The 14086-nt window shown below is 42.6% G+C and overlaps 1 long non-coding RNA gene across 2 annotated transcripts; it reads right to left on the minus strand.

Annotated features, from left to right (window-relative positions):
• Positions 1 to 266: 266 nt before the first annotated feature.
• LOC131280075 (uncharacterized) lies at positions 267 to 8791 on the minus strand. Of its 2 annotated transcripts, XR_009187659.2 has the most exons (3): positions 8575 to 8773; positions 2215 to 2356; positions 267 to 1508 (listed from the first exon to the last, which is right to left on the minus strand). It is a non-coding gene; the product is annotated as an uncharacterized lncRNA (long non-coding RNA). The 2 variants fall into 2 exon arrangements; XR_009187658.1 differs by lacking the exon at positions 267 to 1508 and having other exon boundaries at positions 2051 to 2356; positions 8575 to 8791.
• Between the last annotated feature and the right edge of the window lie 5295 nt (positions 8792 to 14086).

Raw genomic sequence — 14086 nt, forward strand, 5'->3', positions numbered from 1 at the left:
CTTTAGTTAGAAGTGCCCAAGTTTCATAAGCATTGTAATTGAGAAAATGTAATAAGTTGTGAACAATAAGGGTCCTAGAAGCATAATCATAAAATATTATGAATTTAAAGTTAATCTAGACTAGTGAGCTTTTAAACCTATGATAAGGAGCCAGACTTCCAAAAGTAGCCTTGAAGGTGCATCTCAAGATGTATGTATATGAAATTCCTTGTTGTTTTCTCTTTTCTACATCAGAACAGATCAGCCTTTTTCTAGTTTATGTATCAAGTGTCCAGGGAAGATTTTATTTGAAAAATAGTGTTTGACAATAATGTATTTTGAAAATCATTGATTCATTTAGGAACTATTTATTTCATACCTGACATATACCAAATATTGTTATTATACAAACATTTATTATATCAACTTATTTTCAAGGAGATTATATTCTAGGGAGAGTGACTGATAAGAAAGAAAACAAGCAAGTTAATTATTTTAAAATAGTGATAAAATCAATGAAAAAATAAAACGAAATGATGTGACTGAACACAACTAGGCAAGGAGAACAATGACACAAAGGAAAGTTCCTGGGGCTTGAATCAGTTGGCATGAATTGAGGACAGAAACCATGCTTGTGTGGTTAGAGCAAAGTGAGTCAAGTGAGCCTGGGGAAAGGTAGAGAATGAAGGAGGTATGGGAGCAGGGTCAGATACTATGGTCTCCTCTTATCCAGACCTCCTTCTGGGATGAGGAAACTGAAGCCAAGGCAGTGAAAATGATTAGTCCAAGCACTTAACAAGAAAGCTACGGAAGTGGAGTTGGAAAATAATCTGCAAACTCCCAGTTCAGTGATATTCCCATTGAATATTACCTCACTTTTATGAAAACTGAATCCAGAAGAAGGGAAAAGTCATCTAGGAATACAGTCTTTTTTTTTTATTTTAAAGATGTATTTATTTATTTATTTCTCTCCCCTTCACTCCCACCCCGGTTGTCTGTTCTGTGTCTATTGGCTGCATCTTCTTCTTTGTCCGTTTCTGTTGTTGTCAGTGTCACGGGAATCTGTGTTTCTTTTTGCTGCGTCATCTTGTTGTGTCATTTCTCCGTGTGGGCGGTGCCCTTCTTAGGCAGGCTGCACTTTCTTTCATGCTGGGTGGCTCTCCCCATGGGGCGCACTCCTTGCACATGGGGCTCCCCTGCGTGGCACGGCACTCCTTACGCGCATCAGCGCTGGCATGGGCCAGCTCCACACAGGTCGAGGAGGCCCAGGGTTTGAACTGTGGACCTCCCATGTGGTAGACTGATGCCTTAACCACTGGGCCAAGTCCCCACCCAGAGTCTTTTTTATGTGAACTGTAATTGTCTTAAATTAAGCCACATACAGTTTTAATGAGGATTTTACTTTCTGTTCCATTTGGTAAAAATACTCACAGATACCATAAGAGATCACCTCTTCTTTTCTTTCCTTCTGGTTTTTCCCACTTTGCTAAGAATATGGATCGGCCAAGAGCTGACAATCTAGAAGATGACTGAAGGAATGATAAATAATCAAGTCTGAGCTGAAATAATTTATAAGTACATACTCTTTTCATCCTACTAGAAACTGAAACCCATGGTTACTCCTTGACATGCATGAATGGCTCCCATGAAAGCCAAATGGCCTGGAAAAATCAATAAAGGAGAGGGTCATCTTCTGTACTGTATCCCTGTCCTCCTCCCATTCGCTATCCTTGGATCAAGGATCTGTACTTATTTTTCTATACTTTCTCCCCAAAAGAGTCCTTTTATTTCTATGGCTTTAAATATGGTCTCTTTGCTGGTAACTTCAGACTTTTTTTCCAAGTTTAAACTTTGGAGGACATAGTCAAGGGTAAGTAGATGGTAGGTGGGTAGGTGGGGTCCACAGAACAATCACACTAGCTAAAAAAATATAAATATATGAAGAGAAAGTCTTTAGATCAGCCCATCTTAAATTATCTGTAATGAAGAGCCTGTTTTTTAAAAAAAATTTCCTAAAATTCTGGATTGATACTTTTGAAAAAAAATTACAAGGAAAATAAAGGCGTAAAAATACAAGTGTCATTTCTTTTATTATATTAAAAAGACATAAAATGTCTTTGCTTCCTTAATCAATACATCTCTGCAAATAACACACTCTATATTCAGCACTTCACAATTATGGCTGCAAAATGAAATTCAAGGGAGCCAATGTGGCTTAAGTGATTAAGCTCTTACCTCCTGAAAAAAAAACAAAACCAAAACCAAACAACAAGCAAGAAAAACAAAAAAACCAACTCAGGGAAGCTGATGTGGCTCAATGATTAAGTGCTGGCTTCCCACGTATGAGGTCCTGGGTTCAGTCCTTGGCTCCTGGTCCCTGAAAAAAAAAAAATTCAAGAAATGAGGAATCAAAATTCTGAATAAAGAGAGTACAAACTCATTCGGTGTTCATTTCTTCAAAACTGTTTCCAACATCATCAGTTGGTTTACTAGTACAGTCATATTCAGAAAAAAAAAAGTGTTTTGAGTAATGTTTTCCTCTAGATTCACCCAGCATTTCTTGGATGAATATTATAGTGAAGCTCAGCATTTTAAATGATACAAATTTTACTTTCTTAATTGAGCTAATGATATTAAACTTATTGTATTAGTCAGGATTCGCTAGGGAATCAGAATTAACAGAAGATATCTGCAAATAATATGCGATTTTATAAAATTCTCTCATATAGCCATGGGAATGGACAAGTCCAAATTCCACAAGCAGGCTGCAAATCAGGGGCTTCGATGAAGGTGCTTGGTAAGTTCCCAGGAGACCTTGGCTGTCTCAAGGCCAGCTGGAAAATTCTCTCTGAATGCTGAAATCATTTCCCTTTTTAAGTCATTCAACTGATTGGATAAAATGTTATTCATTGTTGATGGCAATCTCCTTTATGCAATAAACTCTCTAATGACTAAAGTCCATAAATGTCTTTGCATTACAATTAACCCAGTGTTTGCTTGAACAAACAACTGGACATAATTAGCTCATTGAGTTGACACATTAGCCTAAACATCACACTCAAAAAAATATATATATCTTATTGACATTAAAATAATAACAAAACTAGCATGTTACAAAATAAATATTCTCAGATTTTTATATACTTTTAGATTACATTTGGGAAGTTGCAGTTAAAATCTCATGCTAATCTCACCAAAGAAGCTATACAGATGGCAAATAAACATATGAAAAAATGCTCAAACATCACATCTTTAGGAAAATACAAATTAAAACAATGATGTACCACTGCACACTTATTAGAATGGCTAAATTCCAAATCACTGACAGTACCAAATGCTGGTGAGAATGTGGAGCCACGAGAACTTTCATTTATTACTGGTGAGAATGCAAAATGGTAGACGGTCTGAGACTTTTTTTACAAAACTAAATGTAGGCTTTACATATGATCCTGCAATCGTACTCCTAGGTATTTATCCAAATGAGTTGAAAATTTAGGTCCACACATAAAATCTGCACATAAATATTTATTGCAGCTTTACTCATAATTGCTAAAAATTGGAAATAACCAAGGTGCCCTTTAATATGTGAATGAATAAATTGTGGCATATCCACATAATGGAACATTATTCAGTGATAGAAATGATCTATCAAGCCATTACAAGACATGGAAGAAACTTAAATGCACTTTGCTATGTGAAAGAAGCCAGTCTGAAATAGGTATATAGGTATATATAGTATATAGGTATATACTGTATAATTCTAACTATATGATATTCTGGAAAAGATAGAGACAGTGAAATGATCAGTGATAGTCAGAGGTTCAGGAGGAGGGGAAAGGGAAGAAGAGGTGGAGTACAGGATAGTTTTAGGGCAGTGAAACTATTCTGCATGGTACCATAATTGTAGCTACATGACATCATTCATTTGTCAAAACTCATAGAACTGTACAATGCAAGAGTGAACCCTAATGTAAGCTATGGACCATAATTGATAGTAATGTTTCAATATAAATTCATCAATTGTAACAAATTGCTATATTAACGAAAAAGATGTTAATAACAGAGGAAAATGTATGCTGGGTCAAAAGGGGGCATATGAGAACTCTGTGGGCTTTCCGTATTTTTTCTGTAAACCTAAAACTGTTCTGAAAATAAAGTTTTAAATGTGAAAAAATATCTTGCAGTAAATATACTAGGTGTGTAGCTCTCACTGCATGTGTCTCATCAAAGCAACTTTGAAAATTTCTGACCTGGGGTCTACTGTTGTCGGTGATAGAAATCCGCTAACGAGCTCTTGGATAAAGTGGCGATGTTAAATTTCTACAAGTGTTCAAAAATAATTTCTGTACTTAACAGTTCCTTAACTTAATCAGTCCCTGGCTGGTAGCGCTTTGCAGACTGTCATCAGTCTGTCTTTCAACCACATTTTGAGTAGCACTGCTCTTGACGAGAGCACTGAAGGCTTCCCACAGAGCCAGAAGTACAGCAGAAGGCCTGAGCTCTTCTGGAGGACATGTTTAAACAAAGATGGAAACGAGCCCAGGTTGTGTGCCTTTCCCCTCTCACCAGTCCAATGAACTTTTCTCACCAACTGGATGAACCACTTCTCAGGCTGGAAGGGGGGAGTGAAAGAGAATTAAGAAGTGCTTTTCCCAAACCTTTCCTTTCTAGGGTGGAACAGAGTGGAAATTCCCTTCCTTTTTTGTAAGACTAAGAAGTGAGAAATAATAAGTACCAATTTTGAAGGAGGAAAATATTTTTCCAAGCCTCAAAGAATGATTGATGGTTTATAGGCAATAAAAGGGAAAAAGAAATGGATTTAACAAGAACTGATGCAGCAGTACATCGATATAGGAAAAAGAACAGATTCTGATAAAAGGTTACAAAGGAATGATATGCTTAGGGGAAAACCAGGTTTCAATTAAAGCAAAAGGCAGTTGGTCTCCTCTGAAAGGGTTAAGAATGAAGGGGAAGTTTGTTAAATTTACCAGCATCTAATTTGGTTTCAATGGACTTTATTCCATGATAAATTTATTTCCTCTTTGATCCATTTAATATAATGTGAAGAGCATGAATGCGAATTCTGGTCCCACAGTTTAGAAAGTATGTGAATTTTTCTTAACCTTTTTAATCTTTGGTTTTGTTACTTATGAATCAATTATTGTAATAGATACCACGTACTTTCATTTTAATTGTTCCTAATATTCCATTGGTAATAAATAAAGGTTGAGTTTTTCATCCATCCTTCAAGTCTTCTTCCATTTTGACTCCCTTCCTTGAGGGCTCCTATTTCTGTAAAGAGGGGTTACCTTTGGAGAGAAAGAACTTTCACATATACTTCACAATCTTCTGTATTGTTGGAATGTTTTATATCAGGCAAGTGTTTACTTCCTTTTTAGCACCAGAATTAAAAAAAACCCAAAACTCAAAAAATAAAGTACCTGCTGTGACTTCCTAGCAAGTCTTATTCCAGGGGCAGTTATCTGGGCAGCCTGCTTAGGGCAGGGCTTCCACATGAAGGGGTGCAGGTTGAATTCCTCACTAAGAACTCTCAGAACTAAATCATCACTCTTTCATAGTGAGCTTAATATGTTCTCTGGTCCCTGGGCCACATCACAGTTGCTATTCCCACATATACTGGGTTATAATACACACAAACAGTACCCAAGGAAAAGCCCCAGCACAGAAGAGGGTTATGTAATTATTCTGAAACATCAAAGTACATGACCACAATAGTATACAGAACTTTTTTTCTGACAAATTTTGAATTTGTTCTGTAACAGAGCTAATACAGCAATGTTTCTTTTAAACTAGAGATTAAAAACAAATGGAAACTGTCCTTCTAAATGGGAGGGAGTATGTTTCCTGAGGAGGGTAGATGCTGTGAACCTGATTATTTCTCTATATGTCTATAACCACTCATGTGAATCTAGCAGTGTATCCTTTTAAGTCATGCAACTTGTATAATGTGTTTATTATCCTGAATTCCTATTATGTCCATAGCATCCTGCTATGTGTTTAAGCACATTACTCTAATCTTTACAACCACCATTTGGGAAGATACATTAATCCCCATTGTACAGAGGAAGAAACTTGCACAAGGGTCCACATTCAAACCCAGTTCTGCTTGATTCTGCTCTTTCCAACAAGCTGCTTTGCTTCTTTGCAGGGCTAGGGGCAGATAAATAAGAAAGAGGGAACACTATCAATTTCCAGGTACCAATTGGGTTCGTCATTTGTGTAGACTAAACCACGTTCCCATCTGAGATTTCTGCTCCTCCATCCAGTGGTTCTGGGTTCCCAGCACCATCAAAGTTCTCCCTTACTCAGTCTCTTTCTTGCCCCATATCTGAGCATGCCGGGTACCTAAACCTGGGGCCCAGAAAGTCAGCAGAGATGACTGTAGGCCTCTGGGATTCCTCATCAACAGTTCATAGCAGATTAGTAGGTTCTCAATCCCTCCAAGGGCTCAGGGTCCATTCCTCCCTGAGGACTTGCCAAAGAGCCCCATAAATCCTTCTGACCACCTCCTTCTCTCTCCCAACCTTACCACAGGAGCATGGTTGGAGTTTCTGAGGTCCTGGGACCACTGACTTCAAATAGACAGAATAGTAGCAGGGACTGAAGCAGGACTGGGTGGACAGAAGCTGGGTGTCCATTCCTCATCCTTAATTCCATCTCCACAGCAGAAAGGTGAGAGACCACTGACCCATCAGCAGCAGCTGCTGCTGAGTCAGGATCAGTCATACCTTAGAGTTGGGGAATTCTGTGAAGATCTCCATGCCCAGGATTTATTCCACTTTGAAACAAATGCTACTGGTCCCTCTAAATGCGCCAGTCCTCAAGGAGATGTCTTGGGAATCCTCTATGTTCTGATGTGAATGACTTGCTCAGACCCTTGTCTGAGAAAAACTTGGGGGTACAAAAGAGAGCATGTCATGGAAGGCCTTTAGGGCTGTTAAGTTTGAGAAGTGGGGCTGGGGCACCCTCACTCCCTATCTCCCTCTCCCACTCCAGCATCAGAATGTTGTAAAAGGTGGAGGCTGGGCCAGGATTAGGGATTAAACAAATACCACCAAATTTCCTATTCTATATTAGTCTTGTAGTTAGCCTCATTCCCTTGACTTTATTGACAAAGGAAGTTCTTTCCCTGATCTAAGCTAAATCTTTCAGCCTGGCTTTCAGTCAATTTTACTCCACATGCAAGCCCATCCTGGTTTCAAACGTGCTTTGTTCAGTTCCCAACTCATCTTTTTTTTTTTTTTAAGGTTGTATGTTAGGACTGTTGATCAAACTATGAAACTGAGAACTAAGAATGCAGTGGAAAGAAACTTGAAAGAAATGGGGTTCAAGGAGTTAAAAATGTGATAATAATGAAAACAATAACATTTGACGTGTGTTGGCATATACTGTTTCAGACATTGTTATTATATATGTAATTACTTTATATGTTATTTTATTTAATCCTTATAATATTTCCATAAAGTAGACACCTTTATTAATTACCCCCAATTTAGAGACAAGCAAATCGAGGCAGAGAATATAGTAGCTCATTAAAAGTCACACAGCTGCTATGTAGCAGAAATAGGATTGAAACGTAGATAATCTGTCTCCAGAGTCCCACTTTGGATTCTAACACTATGCTGAAATAGGAATAAACAGGAACAAGAAAAATGTGACATTATCCCATGTTTCCTTTATACCCTTACCTCCTGCTAGGGAACAAAATTGCAGTGGGGACCCTGTATTCTAATTCAACCACAGGTTCAAGTGGTTAATTGATTTACACCAAATCATACAGCAAATCTAAGACTGAACACAGGCTGTCCGAGTTTTCTGATCCTTTTTATTATACCTTCTGTTTTCCCATTGTGCTTCAAACACGAAGACATTTTTAATATATTCTTTGATGTTCTACTCTACTTTGGAGGGAAGACCTGGACCCTCAAGGCCTCTTGGGTAGTATTCAGTATGTGAGCCACTCTGAGTGCTGGGCTAGAAGCCAGAAGCAAGGGTCACTCTCCAGAGGATCAGCAGAAAGAGAGGAAGGTGATGACCTTGGTGCAAGCCTTAGCCTGGAGCACCAGGGAGGGCTGCTGGAGGAGGCAGCAGATGGCGGGCAGGGACAAGTCTCAGTCTGCCATTGATTCTGGCATTCATCTGTGCCCAGTGCCCCCAACCACCCAGTAAAAGGAAGTGCAAGTGTGAATGGAGGCATTATGAAGACACGCTTAGAGGAGGAGTGCAAATCCAGGGTCAAAGAGAGCTTCTGAGACTGTGTGAGGGGCAGAGGCAGCTTCTTCTCTGGCCAAGAGGAAAGTGGCTGCCAAGGGAAGAAAAAGGCTAAGAACTGGGGAGAGAGAACAGTCCTGGACTGGGATCCAGGAGATCTTGTTCCTACCTCCCACTTCATGTGACTCAAGTGGATGAGGGGATGATCCTTTTTGCACATTACTTTTCTGATCCTAGAAAGTGGGCACCAGCTGATATGACACTGCTATAGCAGTGCAATGGCTAAGGAAATGTGCTAGGATTTGGAGTCACAGCTCAGAGAGAATCCTGTGCCTTGGAGCTCAAAGAGAACAGAGATCCTACCTTTCTTCTCCCTCCTTATGTCCCTTGATGAACTTCTGATGCATAGAGGAAGCTGAGATGTGTGAGGCTTGGCGATAGGGTGAGGAGAGAAAAACAAGACTTAAGAGGCAAGGCAAGCTGGCAGGTGGAAGATGAGAAGGTGCAACCAGCTTCTGAAGAAAACAGTTTTCAGGGCAGAGGCTGACACTGGTGAGTGGGAGGAGAATCGATGGCTTCCTCCTCCTCCCCTTTGAGAGGAAAGGAAATGAAAGGTAGGTTGTGGGCATGAGTAGGAGGGTGTTCCGAGAATCTTGCCAAGAGGAAGTGTGCTAGTAGGGCCGACACCCTGAATACACCCTTATAGTACCTGCATGGGCACAGGCTGTGCTTGCCCTGTGGTTTTAAAGGGAGATGTTCCCAGAACTTGAGTGAGTTGATATCCTCCTTCCCCAGTAAAGGCTGGCCTTCTCTGTAGTGAACTGGGCAAAGCACAATGTTCCCAGGATCCAGAGGAGATGAAAGGACCCCCATCATGAGGGGAGCTGGGCTAGGCTAGGCCCCTTCTAAAGCCTCATCCTTTAGAAGGAAGTTCTGGTTCCTAAGCCAACTAGACTTCCATGTATTCCAAGTACAGCTTGGTTTATTACCTGTCTACACTTTATAGGAATCAGGGTGTGGGGATGTGAGAAAAGGCAAAGAAACATTGTTGTAGACAGGGCTGTGGCAGACACAGTCCTTTCCAAGTAGTTGGATGTCTTCACCCAGGACCAGGTTAGGATACCAGATTCTAACTTTGATGAAATTCAAGGACATAACTCTGGTCCTCAGATTGGGCATGGAAAGCCCATCCTTCCTTAGATCCTTCCTCCAGGCTATTCTTTATCCATTTAAACCTTACTGGTGAAGGTCACACCCACCTACCCCCTCCACCATTTTAACCTAAACTCTAGTTACACTGTCATTATCGTGTCTGAACCCAGTCCCTTCCACTGTGCCTGATTTTGATGCTCTGCTTTGTCCTTGGTGGGTAACAGAACTTTCCCAGCCTTTCTACCCCAACTAAGTTCTGTAGAATGTCTTTCCTCAGATGGAGAAGCTACAAAGCTGCACCAGATTATGGTTGTCTACACTGGGCAAAGAAGGAGTTAAGTTCCATAAACCAAGTACCTAGAAGTTCCATGAACCAAGTACCTAGAACTGATGGACTAGAGTTGGAGGGAATGAAATCAGAAGCCATGGACAGCTGGGAAAATTTACTATATGGACTGGAAAGACCATAGAGTTTGGGAGACTGAGCTAATGTGACTTCTGTAAAAGGAGGTTTATCTGAGCCTCTGTTGGTAAACAGAGAGTAAAGAAGTTGGGCTGGTTTGAAGCTGTATGCACCCCAGAAAAACATATTCTTAAATCTAATCCATTCCTATAGACCCATTTTAAGCAGGGCCTTTTGATGTGATTACTTCAGTTGGGGTGTGATCCACCTCAATCAGAATGGTCTTAATCTTCTAACTGGAGTCCTTCATAAACAGAATGAAAGTCATGGAAGCAAGAAGCTGAAATCAAGTAAATCCAAGAGAGGAGGGAGAGACCAGCAGGTACCACTGCCTTGCCATGCAGCAGAGGAGCCAAGGATTGCCAGCAGCTTGTCTTTAAGAAGAAAGTATTGCCTTGATGAGGCCTTAATGTGGACATTCGTGGCCTCAAACTGTAAGCTAATAAATTCCCATCATTTAAGCCAATGCATTTCATGTATCTGCTTTAAGCAAACTTGGAAACAAAAACAGTAGTCGTAGACATTCAATGTTTTCTTCTTTCTGATTTATATCACCAATAAGGTGGAGGGAGCACAGAGGCTGTAGTGCAGTTGGAGCGATTAGGCTTAGATAATGCAAAGGACTACCTCTGAGACAGGTGATCAGAAAAACCTACCTCTTTTCTCCCATATGTCTGGGCCAGGGGTGAGGACTGTCAGAAGAACATGGTCTTCGGTCAAGTGGATTTGGTTCAAATTCCACCTCTTACATTTACCAATGTGTCCTGGAAGGAGTTGGTTAACCCCTCAGAAACTGTCCCTAGATCGATAGTACAGGAATGTTAGCAACCCCACAAGATTGTAGGGAATCCATGGGTCAACATATGCCTAGCAGAGTGCCTGGAACCAAACTGATTCTAAGCAAATTCTATAGCATCTTAAATTCTGATCCTTACCCCCAACTATCTAAAATCTCTGTAGAAATGGTGGTTGCCTCACGTACGTCCTATTTATGCTCTGCAGGGACAGAGTCAGATGGAACCAGGAGGTGGAGTTGGATCCTGCACTGACTGCTCTCAACCAATCTGCTCTGATCTCTGGACCTGGGTTGTTTGTCCAGCTGGGAGTGTCAGGACTGGAGGCCCTGCATGCTTGGCTTTCTGTGTCCATGTGCCTGCTGTACATGGCAGCTTTGGCAGGAAATGCCCTCCTTCTGGGGCTGGTGGCAGTCAACAAGTCACTTTGGGCACCCATGTACCAGCTGCTGGGGCTACTGGCAGTTGCTGACTTGGTTCTGGCTGCATCCACAGTTCCCAAACTGCTGGCTGTGCTCTGGGGTCTGTCTGGGGAGATCTCCTTTGGGGCCTGCCTAGCCCAGCTCTTTGTTGCCCATGTGGCCTTAACTATGGAGTCCTCAGTGTTGTTGGCCATGGCTGTGGACTACTATGTGGCCATTTGCCAGCCCCTACTCTGTGGGCCTTGTTGACCCAGCATGTGGTGGGCATGGTGGCAGTAGCCACTGTGACCCACGGTGCCTGTGTCATGGCTCCCCCTGTGGCCCTGCTCCTGAGACTGCCTTACTGTGGGTGGCAGACTCTGCCCCACACTTACTGTGAACACATGGGTGTGGCTCGGCTGGCCTGCGATGACATGCACCACAACATCTGGTATGAACTGGCCACCACTCGGCTCTCCTCAATCCTGGATCTTGGGCTCATAGATGCTTCCTATGCCCTCATTCTCTGTGTTACCTGCCACCTGCCATCTCATGGTGCTGCTGCAAGGCCTTGGCACCTGTGGGGCCCACACCAGCATTATCATCCTCTTCTACACACCTGCCCTCTTCTCCTTCCTGGCTCACCATTTTGGCCTCCACACAGTGCCTGGCCACATCCACATCCTCCTGGCTAACCTCTACATGGTGGTCCCCCCTGCCCTCAATCCCGTCCTCTATGGGGAGTGTCTCAAAAGATCACTCAGAGGCTCAGGCACTTGCTTGGCTCTGCTGGGCAGGGGCAGTGAGGGCTGTGAGTCCTGAGAGGGCCTCCCCACAGGAATGAAGGGGCACCCTGTTTTGTCCAGCCTGTGCCCCCAGACAGCAGAAATGTGACCTAGACTTCTCTACCCTCTGACCTCTGACCCTATGCCCACCCCTGACCCTTGGGCAGAGTGCACATTGAACTGTCCTCTCCCTGTCATGGCCTGCCCTGCCTAGTCTGTCTCTGCTCTCCAACTCTGCCTTGATCTACACAGATTTATCACACACATATTGAAGAGTTTGGGCCTGGACCATGACAGACAGGGAGGCCCAGGTCACAGACTGGTTGAGGCAGGATGAGTCAGGATTTGTCCTTTTCCCATCACTCTTCTCAGCCAAAGCCAGATTAGTGGAAGGTGGTTCTGAGGGGGGCCTTTTGTACAGTAACTCCATGTTTGATGCAGGGATGAAGACAAGAGGAGGAACCTGGGAAAATGGCACAATCTGAATAAAACGAAACACAGCTTTGGGAAGTGACATGGGTTTCTGACCTGGGTGATTATTAATTGGAGTTTGGCAGGCCTGCTGGCTGTGGGAAGGAAGGCAGTGGTCAACACTGTGCCTAGTCCACTTAGCTCTTTCCCACTTTGCTAGGATGCTGAGGCTTCTCCTACTTTCCCAACTCATGCTGCTGGCTATTGGCCAAATGTGGGAAGTTAAGCCCAGCAGTGGTCTTCATGCATCATGCTCTGTCTGTTCTTCCACTCTTCCTTCTCTCTGTTCCTCAGAGGCCTCCGTAAGGTGCTGCACTTCTAGTGATAACACCCAGAGGCTGACCCTGGACAGGTTTCCTGGTCTCTGTAGTTGAAGTTTTCCCAGTCCACTCTGTTCTTATTTCCTTGACGTCTGTGGCCCTAGGACTTCATGGTTACGGCAAGGCCAAGCCAGAGAGGCTGGTGGAGAATGGGTCCCTGGCACTGGGCAGGAGGTCTGAGGGTGAGGATCTGAAGATTTCTCATCAAGGATTATTTAACAGGTCCCTGGCTCATTTTCCTGGTCATACTTTCACTTAAACTCTCACTCCTTTTCCCCAGAAGTGGAAACTTTGTGCACCTTTCTCTACTAGGTATATCCTAGGGAAAGGATTCTAAAGGGAGCCTGTTATAAACCTGGGCCCTTCCCTGGGTCAGGTCCTGGAAAGGGGTCTCCTGTGCAGTGTTTCTCCTGCTCATTGAATAAAGCCAGATTCGGTAAGTCAGAAAGTCAGAGAAGAGACTTTATTCTTTGATCAAGGAATGGAGAAGGGTGGACTCATGTTCAAAAAGACAACATCTCCCCAAAGGGAAGGGAACAAAGTTCTTTCTTGAGGAGTCAGGGTTAATGGGGAGGGATTGCCTGGGACTGCACCTTGTTTTCTTCTTTGTACTCAGACCTTTGCACACAGTGCTGTTTGCACACAGGGCCCGGTTGCTATGTTGGACAGAACTGGTCTCAGTTGTTTTTTACAGTTGCTGGCAGCAACTTGGGAATGTGCAGAAGCCTCTTCTTTGTACTCAGTGCTTCTGCACTTGATTCCTGAAAGCAAGCATAGCTCAAACAGAGGGTTAAGTAGAAATAACCTTAAGTAATCATCTGAGTGATACTTCATTCCAGTAACAATCCTGCCTCGCCTGTATATACTCCTCTTCATTGTTGAGGGGCGCTGCTGGAGGGAGGTCAAGCTTCTGTAGCTGCTTCCTGCTGAAAGTGGATATAGTTATAAGGGCCCAGTAAAGGAGAACTTTTCCCAGCTACCTTAGAGTTTATTTGATTTACCAGACTGAAGGCCCAGTTGTTCATAGACCTGGGCTATGACCATTTCCAGCTTAATAGCTGCCAGCCTTTTACTCAGGAAAGATATCAAGCATTAAAAAGACAGGAAGACAAGGATCAAATAGAAACAGCAGAATAATTGCTACTAGGGACCCCAGGAATGGGAGGAATCAGGAGAAGCTTGGGATTGTCTGCTTTATTATGTTCCAGATGTCTTTTGCCAATTGTTCTTTAGAGGGATTGTTAATATTTTGCAGATAGGTGACTTGGGTATATATTAATAGTTTCTTTATGTTTAGCTGTACAGCTGGAGGTATTGGTTACTGCACATATTCCCCTTCTGCCAGAAGATAATCTAAGGTAATCTGGTTATCCACGAGAAAACATTTGCCAACATGACTATGGAGATTCAATTTTTTTCAAGGGCAGTAGCACTGGTGTTGGCCATTAGATTATGTAAGGCAACCTCATTATAAACAAATCCTCCCCAA

This window comes from Dasypus novemcinctus, chromosome 10, assembly GCF_030445035.2.
Source record: "Dasypus novemcinctus isolate mDasNov1 chromosome 10, mDasNov1.1.hap2, whole genome shotgun sequence".
In the NCBI taxonomy this organism is placed as follows: Eukaryota; Metazoa; Chordata; class Mammalia; order Cingulata; family Dasypodidae; genus Dasypus; species Dasypus novemcinctus.